The sequence below is a fragment of the Lepidochelys kempii genome, chromosome 8 (assembly GCF_965140285.1).
Source record: "Lepidochelys kempii isolate rLepKem1 chromosome 8, rLepKem1.hap1, whole genome shotgun sequence".
In the NCBI taxonomy this organism is placed as follows: Eukaryota; Metazoa; Chordata; order Testudines; family Cheloniidae; genus Lepidochelys; species Lepidochelys kempii.
The window spans coordinates 61,193,945-61,205,793 of record NC_136387.1 but is presented as its reverse complement, the minus strand read 5'-3'; positions in this window follow the sequence as shown (position 1 = coordinate 61,205,793).

The following is an 11,849-nucleotide window of genomic DNA, read 5'->3' as shown; positions in this document are numbered from 1 at the left end:
ACTGTTGGAGTAATACAAATACAGTAATTTAACTAGTGTTAATACTACTAACGCGTGGTAAAGGCACCACCATTGGGTTGTCAGAGCTCCTGCAGTTTAACGGTGCACACTAATCAGGTAAATGCATGGCTCACATAAGTGTTGTTATGGTACAGAAGTTACTTGCAGAGGAGAGGCTTTCAGACATATGAATAATAAAAACAGCCTGGGAAGCTATGTAGTCCCTATGCACAGTATTATAGGTCAAACATTGCAAATTCTGTACTAATAGCTAGAACAGTATAAGATGCTATACTGTTAACACAATTAATTAAAACAGGGTAGATAGATGGTCAAAGGAATTTTCTGAGTTGAACAGTTGGTCATAATGTTGTCACAGGGATAAGACAGTGAACTGGGACTCACCCTTGCTTTATTTTTGGCTGGGCCACTTAAGTATGTGACATGGGGCAAATCACTTCACCTCTCAACTCATCTGTAAAACGGGGACAGTTATAGTTACTTTACTCTGTAAGGTGTTTTGAGATCTTTGGGTAACAAGCACTGTGTAACAGCTAATTAGAGTAAATCTGCTATATTTCTGCTATGCTTCATTCCTTTCCCTTTCAGTTCTCTATTTGTCAGCCCACTTCTCCCTCAACTGTATGGTTCTGAACATTTCCCTGCTGTAGTGTGACAGACTCATCCTGCATCTTATACACCAGCAGTTACATTGCAGCAGCGTAGTAGACACAGCGTGAGATACTCCTAAAGCTTCATCTTAGTATAAAACGGCACAGCTGTTGCAGAAAAGAGCATTTTTTTAAAAATAAAACTCCCTTGGTTACTACTATCATGCATATCTGCCTTGTTACATAGATATCAGTCTTATAGCGGCTAGCGATCTTAAAGCTTGGTGCTAAATTGGCATGGGAGGGAGGAGCTGTTAAACATAAAGGATGCCTTTTAAAAAAAAAAAAGGTTAAAAAAAATTAGGTGTATCAAGTTTAGTTTTCCTTGGCTTTGTTATAAAACAGTATTGATGCTCTGACCCCCCACAAGCTTTCCCTAGCACTTCAGGAGGCCTTTAATTGAAGGCTATGTCAGATTTTTTTAACCAAGACATCCTTTTTTCTGTCAATTAAACATTGGAATTAAATAAGGTTTAACAAAAGTTCTGAACAGACACAAAATCCCTTCCCCTCTTAAATGCTCCACTTCCAGTCTCAATCTCATGTTTCACGTGTTCTTCAAATCACCACACATTCTATGAGGATGGACCCATCCTGAATGACTAAAGCTAAACTAAGTCAAGCAAAATTTTGAGGACAAAATCCTGCCTTTATACATCATAAAAAGAACCCAAGACCAATTTATTATTCTTTACAGATCATGATTAAGGTTGATTGTGGGAAGAGGGAAAAGTATGTATGTTAAATGTATTTCTATTTTTAAAACCTCCCAACTTTTCAGTGTTTTAAAAATTCTATTTTCAAGTTTTCCCTCTCTTCCAGTTTGTTGATACGTATCCACCTTACCTAGATGTTTAGTTAAGCTCTGCAAATCAAAAGAAGGCCACATACAACTTACTAAACTCTGTACCTAAGATGTACCTCACAAAGCTGGCATTATTTCATTTGCATCAATTCTCCAGTCCTCCACAGAGCTTCTGGTGCTGCTAAGGCTTCTCCTGAGATCTCCAACTGCCTGTAGCATGTGGCGAGGTTCTTGCAGCTGTCTGAGCAGGAACATCACTCCTGGTCAGTCTTATGTTCTCTCTGAATTTGAAGAGCAACTAGCAAAAGACTCAAAAACTAACACCATCTTTTTTACGGGCATCAGAAGCAAGAAGCCTGCCAAACAATGAGTGGGGCCACTGGACAATCAAGGTGCTAAAGCAGCACTCAAGAAAGAAAAGGCCATTGTGGAGAAGCTAAATGAATTTTTTGCATTGGTCTTCACTGCCCAAGATGGGAGGGAGACTTCCCACACCTGAGTCATTCTTTTAAAGTGACAAATCTGAGGAACTGTCCTATATTGAGGTGTCAATGGATGAGGTTTTTGGAACAAATTGATAAACAGAAATAAGTCACCAAGACCAGATGATATTCACCCAAGAGTTCTGAAGGAACTCAAATACAAAATTGCAGAACTACTAATTGTGGTATGTAAGCTATCACTTAAATCAGCTTCTGTACCAGATGACTGGAAGATAGCTAATATTATGCCAATTTATAAAAAAGGCTCCAGAGGCGATCTTGGCAATTACAGCCCAGTAAGCCAGTTTCAGTACCAGGCAAATTCATTGAATCTATAGTATTAGTAAAGAACAAAATTACCAGACACATAGATGAACATGATTTTTGGGGAAGAGTCAGCATGGCTTTTGTAAAGGGAAATCATGCCTCAATAATCTATTAGAATTCTTTGAAGGGGTGGGGTCAACAAACATGTGGACAAGGGGGAATCCAGTGGATATAGTGTACTTAGTTTTTCAGAAAGCCTTTAACAAGAGCCTTTGGTGACATTAAGCAGTCATGGGATAAGAGGGAAGATCCTCATGGATCAGTAACTGGTTAAAAGACAGAAAACAAAGGGTAGGAATAAATGATCACTTTTCAGAATGGAAAGAGATAAATAACTATCCCCCCACCCCAGGGATCTATACTGGAACCAGTGCTATTGAACATGTTCATAAATATTCTGGAAAAAGGGATAAACAAGGAGGTGGCAAAGTTTGCAGATGATACAAAATTACTCAAGAACGTTAAGTCCAAAGTAGACTGCAAAGAGTTACAAGGGTTTCATAACACTGGCTGACTGGGGAACAAAATAGGAGATGAAATTTTGTATTGATAAATGCAAAGTAATGCATATTAAAAACATAATCCCTACTATACATTCAAAATGATGGGAGTCTAAATTAGCTGTTATCCCTCAAGAAAGATCTTGGAGTCATGGATAGCTCTCAGAAAACATCTGCTCCATAGGCAGCTGCAGTTAAAAGAGCTAATAGAATATCAGGAAAGGGACAGATAATAAGACAATAAATATCATAATGCCACTCTATAAATCCATGGTACGCCCAAATCTTGAATACTGTGCCATTTTGGTCACCCCATCTCTAAAAAGGTATATTGGAAATGGACAAGGTACAGAGAAGGGCAACAAAAATTATTAAGGGTACGGAACAGCTTCCACATGAGGAAAGATTACAATTGGAAAAGAGACGATGGAGGGGGGATATGATGGAGGTCTATAAAATCATGAATGGTGTGGAGAAAGTGAAAGTGTTATTTATCCCTTCACATAACACAAGAACTAGGTGTCACACAATGAAATTAATAGGCAACAGGTTTAAAACAAACAAAGGGAAGTACTTCTTCATGCAACACATAGTGAACCTGTGGAACTTGTTGCCAGGGGATGTTGTGAAGATGAAAACTGCACCTGGATTCAAAACAGACTTAGATAGGTTCATGAAGGATAGGTCAATCAATGGCTATTAGCCAAGATGGCGAGTGATGCAACTCTATGCTCTTGGTGTCCCTAAGTTTCTGACTGCCACATGCTGGGACTGGATGATGAGATGGATCACCCGATGATTCCCTGTTCATTCCCTTTGAGGCATCTGGCATTGGCCACTATTGGGATACTGGGATAGATGGACCATTGGTCTGACTCTTAATGGCTATTCTTGTATTCTTATGTAGAGGGGCTAGCACACAACCGTGGTGGTCTTGCCCCTTGTGGCTCCCCTTCCTTCTCCTCAGACCTGGATAGACCCTTACTTGTCCTGTGGGAGTTAGGTATCATTAACTGGTACCTCTCCCTCCCTTGGGCTTGGGAATAGAAAGGATAAGAAATTTATGAAACAGTTCCAACGGAACTAATCCAATGCTTCAAGCTAATGTGGAACAAGGGTATTCACGTGTAGAGTTGATCAGGAATAGCTATTTTGGAATAACTGTCCATGTTGACTAGCCTTTATTCCAGAAGTGTCCACATGAGGAACCATTCCAGAATGGCTGTTGCAGAATAGCTATCCCAGGCAAATTCCCCATATAGACAAGCCCTAAATAATTTCACTCAGAACTAGTGAAACAAATTTGGAGTTGGTAGGCTAACTTGTTGTGGTTTATCTGGGTCAATTTCAAAAAAATTGAAATCTTTTAATCCCATCTCAAAGGTCATGACTGATTAACTTGAAATTTCCATCCATAAACTCTGCTTCAGAAATTTGGGATAGATATGCTATGACTGAAGTTGAGATCAAAAGTGAATTACTTGCTTAAGTATGGGGAGACTACTGTCAATGGAAGCTTGGCAGTGGCTTCCAATGAAGGATTTCAAAGTGGTGTATAAACACTAGTGATATAGCCTCACAATATCCCTATATGGCAGTCAAGTTACTAACTCTGTTTTAGAAAACTTAAGTGGGGGACAAAGCATTGCACTTCATGCTGGAAGCATGTAATTATTAAGCAAGTTCTATAACTAATATTCTGTATTGCACATTTCACACGTCAACCAAAAAGATGGGAGGCAGGTGTTTTTATGGGTATTGAATTAAATGTGTTCTGTGTGCCTTAACTGAATTTTCATATTTCCAAATGCTCTGATTTCTTGAAAGTTCAACGTTAGTAGTGAAGTTCCTGGTTTGTAAATGTGTTAAAATAAATTTAAAAAATGACAACATTCTGGTCAGAAATGTTACCCAAAATCACCGATATGAACTTCCCCTTAAAATCTGTGTCTCAGAAGAAGTGAGCAGTTGTTCACATTGTTCAAGTTGGATGTTGTTCATGTTGACTGGATGTGTCAAACTTGATACATCATAGTGGTCAAGATTTTAAATATTTTCCTAGAGACCATTCTTCAAAGAAGCCGATCTGGGGCCTGTTAAGAGGGTTGTGTGCACATTCTGTTCAATTTCAGGTTGTTTTAATATGATTATCTTCTAAAGGTTTGGGGGCTCATATAACCCGCAAGAAATGTGGTTGCTTATTCAAATTTATGGAGGGCTCTCCACAAAGGTCTTCCATCTGCAACCAACTTCCCCTAATAGGGTGCTTATATCTGTAATTGTCTTCCAGGAAAGAAGTTCCAATGAATTGCTACCAGTCTCAAAAAATCTTACAAGACTAGGAAAGGGCTGTTTAAGTCCTCTGTTTACAGGAGATAGGTGAGAATGAGGCTGCTAACTTAATTGCTACTTCTGAGTTAAAGGAGATTTGGATTTTGCCTTCCTCCCTCATTTTTCTGTGTCCTCCTCCTCCATTATCTGGGCCACAAGATGTAAATCCAAGGCCTTGAGAAGATGGAATATACATTTTTATGAAATTAGAGGGCATGTGTGCTGGGCAAGTTATTGATACCTCTCTGTTTCTCCAATCTGTACTACAAAGGATCTGTTTTTCCAGCCCTGGCTGAGCAAACAACTACACACCATTTTCCAAATATAAAATCAAGATTACAGTTTCAGGATCTAGGCAGATTTTTGCTCACACCAAAATGCAGAGCCATGGGTTTGTTTAATATGACTTCACCACCATATGAAAATAAATAACTAAACAAAATATAGTCTGCTATTCATAGAGTTTATTTAGTACTCGTATCAAATTCTACAGTCATAATGCAGTTTATTAGCATTATTTCACTTGCAAGTAAACGTCTAAAAATAATAATTTCAATATAATGTACATCTAAGGCCAGGATATTGGTAACAGCAAGACCCTGCAGTATTTGAGAAATGTTGTTAATATGCAAACAGGAAAGCATATCCTTTTCTTCCTCAAAATGGACCATTATACTGTTAAAGATGCACTATTCACAATAAAAAAGGCTTACGGCTGATCAATTATTATTAGTCATTATTTGTATTAAAGTGGTGCCCAGAGGTCTCTCTCAGGATTGTGGCCCCAGACTGTACTGTACAAATTCACAGTAGGAGACAGTTCCTTCCCAAAGAGATGTAGCATCAAATATCTCTTCAGAGCAGAGAATATGATTAGAAAGAGACCCGATGTAATTTAAGACCTGCATACTTATTCTCACAATACACTTTATCGCCCTGAACTTTTTAGGTTGCAATTAATTTTTCAGTTTAAATAATACGCCCTCTCCACAGTTTCTGAAAGGCATAGTGCATCTTTAACGTATAGAAAGAGTTAATAAACACACTGATCCTGGATATATATTTTATTCTTATTATTGCAAAGTTTACTACATTTTACTAAATTCTTCACTGTCCTGGTAAGTTTTGATTTACAGGGACACATCCATCAAATTAAACACACAAATTTATACCTCTCTCACTAATTTTGTACTAAATAAAAACTATTTTGTACAAATACTGGTAACAAAGATTTTTCTTCTTTTTTTCCCTCGATGTAGATTACTTAGGTCTGTTAATTAAAAACAAGACCTCAGATGAAGACTAGTAAATCTTCCCAGAGTGTAAAAAAATAATAGCATGCAAAGGAATTTTCTCAAGACCTTACTTTTCATTTTGTTACCTGTAAATTTTTAAAAATCTTTCTAAAATACTAACTCTTTGAGTTCTATGCTCTAGTAATCTGAGGGAATTGTTTAAGGCAAAATTCCACTAATAGTTCAGGAAACACACTGAGTGCCTATAGATACTAATGAGTGCCCATTTACTAAATAAAGATGAATGTGTTAGGGTACTCAAATGGTCAATGTTGTCATTATTTACCAAATTAAGGCTCTTCCTTCCAAAGATCTTTTCTCAAATGAGTTTAGTTTTATTCTATAGAAAGTAGCACAAAGCCATATTATATTTATATATATATATATAATATATATTTTAAAGTGAGGTTTCTACTCTAAAACAGGACTCTAAAATCTGCATTATGGGGAGGGAAAGTGTTCCACGTTTATTGTTTATCGATGACTTCAGATCAAAACTGTATAGCTTACAATTACACAATGTTTTTCTAATTGCTAGCCTGCAAATTCAATCTGGGAGCTGAGAGTTAAAACACATACATCACCAATAAAAAAGATTCTGCAATAGGAACTCAGTTATGTTGATCATGATGTTTGAATCGAACAGAATCAAGGTTTCTCACCCAGACCAAACTCTGCATTGCTAAAATGTGTAATAAATTGGGGGAGGGAATTTACTGTAAATCAGTTAAGTATGCCTATAGAAATTTGAATACACCCCAACGTGCAAAACTACTGCATAAGAAAGTGACTTTTAAAACAATTATTTCAGTACCGTACTTTAAAATGAAAGTGTAGTAGAATAGTCATTTTATTTGTTATCTGTTGAGCTCAACTATTAAAAAGCTGGTAACATTTATTAGTTCGTACCATTTACTATTATTTCTATTAATTATTTGTCAAATAATCATTTTTACATGTTCCTACCTTTAAGTGTTACCATATGTTTATTTAAACTTAAATTCAAAATGCAGAAATATCTGAAGGAAAAATGTCACAATATTAGAAACTATAAACCCACATGTAACACACACACACACATATATACATTTGCAGGCATCATACCTCCTGCTGAGATTTGTTAAACTTAACCCCAATTTTAGGTATGACAAGCAGCACATATACCATCTTACTGACTTACCTTTTTCCCCATATTCCTCACTCATTCAATATTTTCAGTAATGCTGTATGCTATGCAATCTTATGGTATGGTAAAAACGTAAAAACTTCTACCTATTACAAGAATAAGTCTGTTCAAACCATATCTTGACTGTACATATGTCTCTATAAAACCTTTGAAAATAGCTAGCATAAACCTGTAAAAATGATGAAATATTGTCAAATTAATTTAAAGCCTATACATGATAAAGAATCAATCTCCTTTCTCAAATTTCTGCCTACATTCTAGACACAAGAAAATTGCAGTAATGTTGCAAAGCTGCCTATCTATCCAGAATATTAATTTAATAGGTCCCTTTATTATGGAAATAATATAAACTCAATATATTTTAAAAAGAATAGAGAGCATGATCACTATATAAACTATAGAAATAGAGACTTTAAAATTGTACAAGGTAATTTAAAATGATAATTTTCTAAAAATAAAGCCTATTAAATCATCATACGGGTAGGTGTTGGATTATCTTTGAGAATTATTTTCCAAAAAGAAAAAATAAGAAAAAAAATAAAAACCTATTACTAACTTTCCATAATTGTTCTTAGAAATGTGTTGCTCATGTCCATTCCAATGTAGGTGTGCACATGCTGCATGCACCATCATCGGAAAGTTTTTCCCTCAGTGGTATCTGTCGGGTAGGCTCTGGTGCCCACTGGAGTCGCACCCTGATGGTGCTGTATATAGCATCCTGCCGACCCCTAATTTCCTTTTTGTCAGCTAACTCTGATATAGGGATAAAGCGGGCAGATTTTGGAATGGACATGAGCAACATATCTCAAACAACAACAGTTACGGATGGTTAGTAACCGTTTTTTCTTCTTCAAGTGTTTGCTCATGTCCATTCTGATGTAGGTGACTCTGAAACAGTTGTGCAGGTGGAAGGTTTGGAGTTCATTGACACGCTGATTGTAGCGCTGCTCAGCTGAAGTCTGAGTCATCTCTAGCTTGTTAAGTGATAGGATAGTGTGTCATGAACATGTTTCAGAGTAGCAGCCGTGTTAGTCTGTATTCGCAAAAAGCAAAGGAGTACTTGTGGCACCTTAGAGACTAACCAATTTATTTGAGCATAAGCTTTCGTGAGCTACAGCTCAATGCATCCGATGCATTGAGCTGTAGCTCACGAAAGCTTATACTCAAATAAATTGGTTAGTCTCTAAGGTGCCACAAGTACTCCTTTGCTTTTTGTCATGAACATGTGGATCGACAACCATGTTGCCACTCTACAGATATCCTGGATTGACACTTGTGCCACACAAACGCTATCCATGATGCTTGAGCTCTTGTAGAGTGGGCTGTCAACCTAAGAACTGGGACCTTTGCTAGGTCATATGTGTGGATACAGGTGATCCATGATAAAGATTCTTTGGGGAGAGATTGGTCAGCTTTTCATTTTGTCCATGATAGCTATTAACAGTTGGGTGGACTTTCTAAAGGGTTTGGTCCTCTCTGTAAGAAGCTGGTGCACGCTTCACATCCAGCAAGTGTAGTCTCTGTTTTTCCCTATTAGCATGTGTCTTCAGATAGAAGACTGGCAGAATGATATCCTGATTACTATGAAATTGCAAGACCACCTTTGGCAGGAAAGATGGGTGTGGCCACAGCAGTACCTTGTCCTTGAAGGAGACCATATATGGTGATTCTGAGGTAAGCGTTCATATCTCAGAGACCCTTCTGGCAGAAGTAATGGCTACTAGGAAGGCCACCTTCTAAGACAGGTAAAGCAGGGAGAACATCGCCAGCAGCTCAAATGTAGGTCTGATCAGCCTCGACAGCACCAAGTTGATGTCCCACAGAGGCAGGGGCTGTCGTATGTGTGGATACAGTCGTTCCAGACTTTTAAAGAAAGAGCCACAGATTGCTTTGGAGAAGACCGATTGGCCATTCACCCGGGGTGAAACACAAAGATCGTGGGCAGATGAACCCTTATAGATGACACCATCAGACATTCCTGCTTTAAGTGGAGCAGGTAGTCCAGGATGAAGGACAGTGATAATTCCGTAGGCAAAAAAGTTTTCTGTGTCGACCAGACCGATAACCGCTTCCACTTTTCCAGATATGTGGCCCTAGTAGAAGGCTTCCTACGCCTCAAGAACACCTTGCAAACTGGAGCTTCCAAGCCGTGAGGTAGCGGGATTTGAGGTTTGGGTGACGTAGGAGACTGTGATCTTGGGAGATCAAGTCTGGAAGCAGTGGCAAGCTGCCATTGCGTTGGTGGCCATGCAGCCAGCATCATGCCCTGGCCCATGTCTGCCTCCGGGTGTCGCCGAGCTGAGCCATGTCTGCTCCTGCGCAAAGCATTGGACTCGGCTTCCAAATCAGAGTCGGAAGATTTGCTTCTTGGAGACCAAGGTGGTGCCGACCAGTACTAGAAAGCGGTGCTGCGATGGAGGGGACCGGTGCCATGCCATCATTGCCAGCTTGCCCTTCGCTGGCGCCTGCCTTGGGTCCTCGGTGCTGGAGCTGCCACCAACAGTTCCTGGATGGCTGGGGAAGGCAGCATCAGGAGAGAAAGGACTCTCGCTGCCTCAGAAAATTCTGGCATAGATGGTAGAGCCAGGGCTATTGTGCTGCAGTAGCTTTCCCTGGGAAGGGAGTCCACTGGCACTGGACTCAACAACCAACTTTACAGGGCCGGAGTCGACAGTGTTGCATGCGCCATTGGTGCCTCAGAGTGGCCTGGCACAGGTCGCACCCTCACAGCATCCCTATTACTCGTGGAATTTGGGGTTGCAGAGCACCCCCGGTCCACCTTGTTTTGTTTCTTCTTTGGCATCGGTGACAGTGAGTAGTGCCAGGAGTCTGTTGCCAGTGTTGACTTGATTTCCATCAGGGACACATGGCGATGCTGGGAGTCCTGGGTCACCGGTGCAGAGTCCTTTCTTGGTGCCAGGAAAAGGGAACAGCACCCCGCCTCCCTCAGAGCACCCCGCCTCCCACCCTTCTTTCTCAAAGCACAAGCCTGTCACCATTACATCCTTAAATATACACAATAGTTAGGTGTTATTCTCAGGTGTTAGGATAATGTTAAATATTTTTGAAATGCTTCCAAACTCCATTAGCCTCTTGCACAGCAGCACTATATATTACAAACCTGGCTATTACTAAGTGTTTTTCATTCTTTCAACAACCCACATACGTATTCTGTAGCTATCAATAACTCTAATGAAAATCTAGCATGTGGGTTCCTAGTGAAATGGAAATTGATTTGAAAGCCTCTTTATTCAGGCAGGTATCAGGAAATCAAATCACACCCCTAACTGGACTTTTCCCCACTGCAGACATTTGGAAATATTCGCTTTGAAAAACTGAACTTAATTTCAAACTAGCTCTTAAATTTCTCCTTTCTGTAATAAATCTCAGTGCACAATTATACTTTATTGTATTTTATCTAGAGCCAAATGGAAACAAAGTGTTCCACCAATGCAAACAATAACATTAACATGATAAAGTCATCTCTCCTCTTTGGTGAAAAGGTAATACAGTATATTTACCATAAATAATTTAATTCTGAATAAAGTTCAGCAATTATGCCTTTAATTCACACATTTTAATGGTATTTTTTTTAATGTTACTGTAACTATTAGACTAGTTCTCACCCCCTCCCCAACCACACACACACATCAACACTGCAATTTGCAAATTATCTTGACCTATTCATTCTGCAGACTAGAAACTGTTTGGTTACTGGATTTAAGACTAAAGAAGGAAACAACCATAGCAATCAGGTTATGCTCTATGCATATGTTATGCTCTATGCTCCCAACCTTAGGGTTCAGAACCATATGCAAAAAGAGAATGTGAGTGGAAATACGTCTTCCAGACTTGTGGGACTTTAACACTGACAAGGTCAGTATTAGCGTACATGCTAAACGTCCAGCTCTCCCTCTCTGTACTCTAGAAATCTTCAAGGGGAGGCTTAGGCGACGGCAGCCCTTCTGATTTGCCTCCCAACTCCTGCCAGAAGTAAGGCCTTTGCAGATCTCAAGCAATCTGCTATTGGGGAAAAGGACTCCTCTCTCTACCACTTCCATGGAAGGAAGGCACAAACCCTATTCATCCACTAATGGGAACATTTGGGGGGACAGCCCACATAGGGTACAATATAGTCCTATCAGTACAAACAAAACCAGTCAGAATGTAAAACTGTACCCTATTAGTATCTTTCAGTAGAGAGTAAGGTAAGTACTTAGGAACATATTCCATACTCCATCTTTTCAATAAT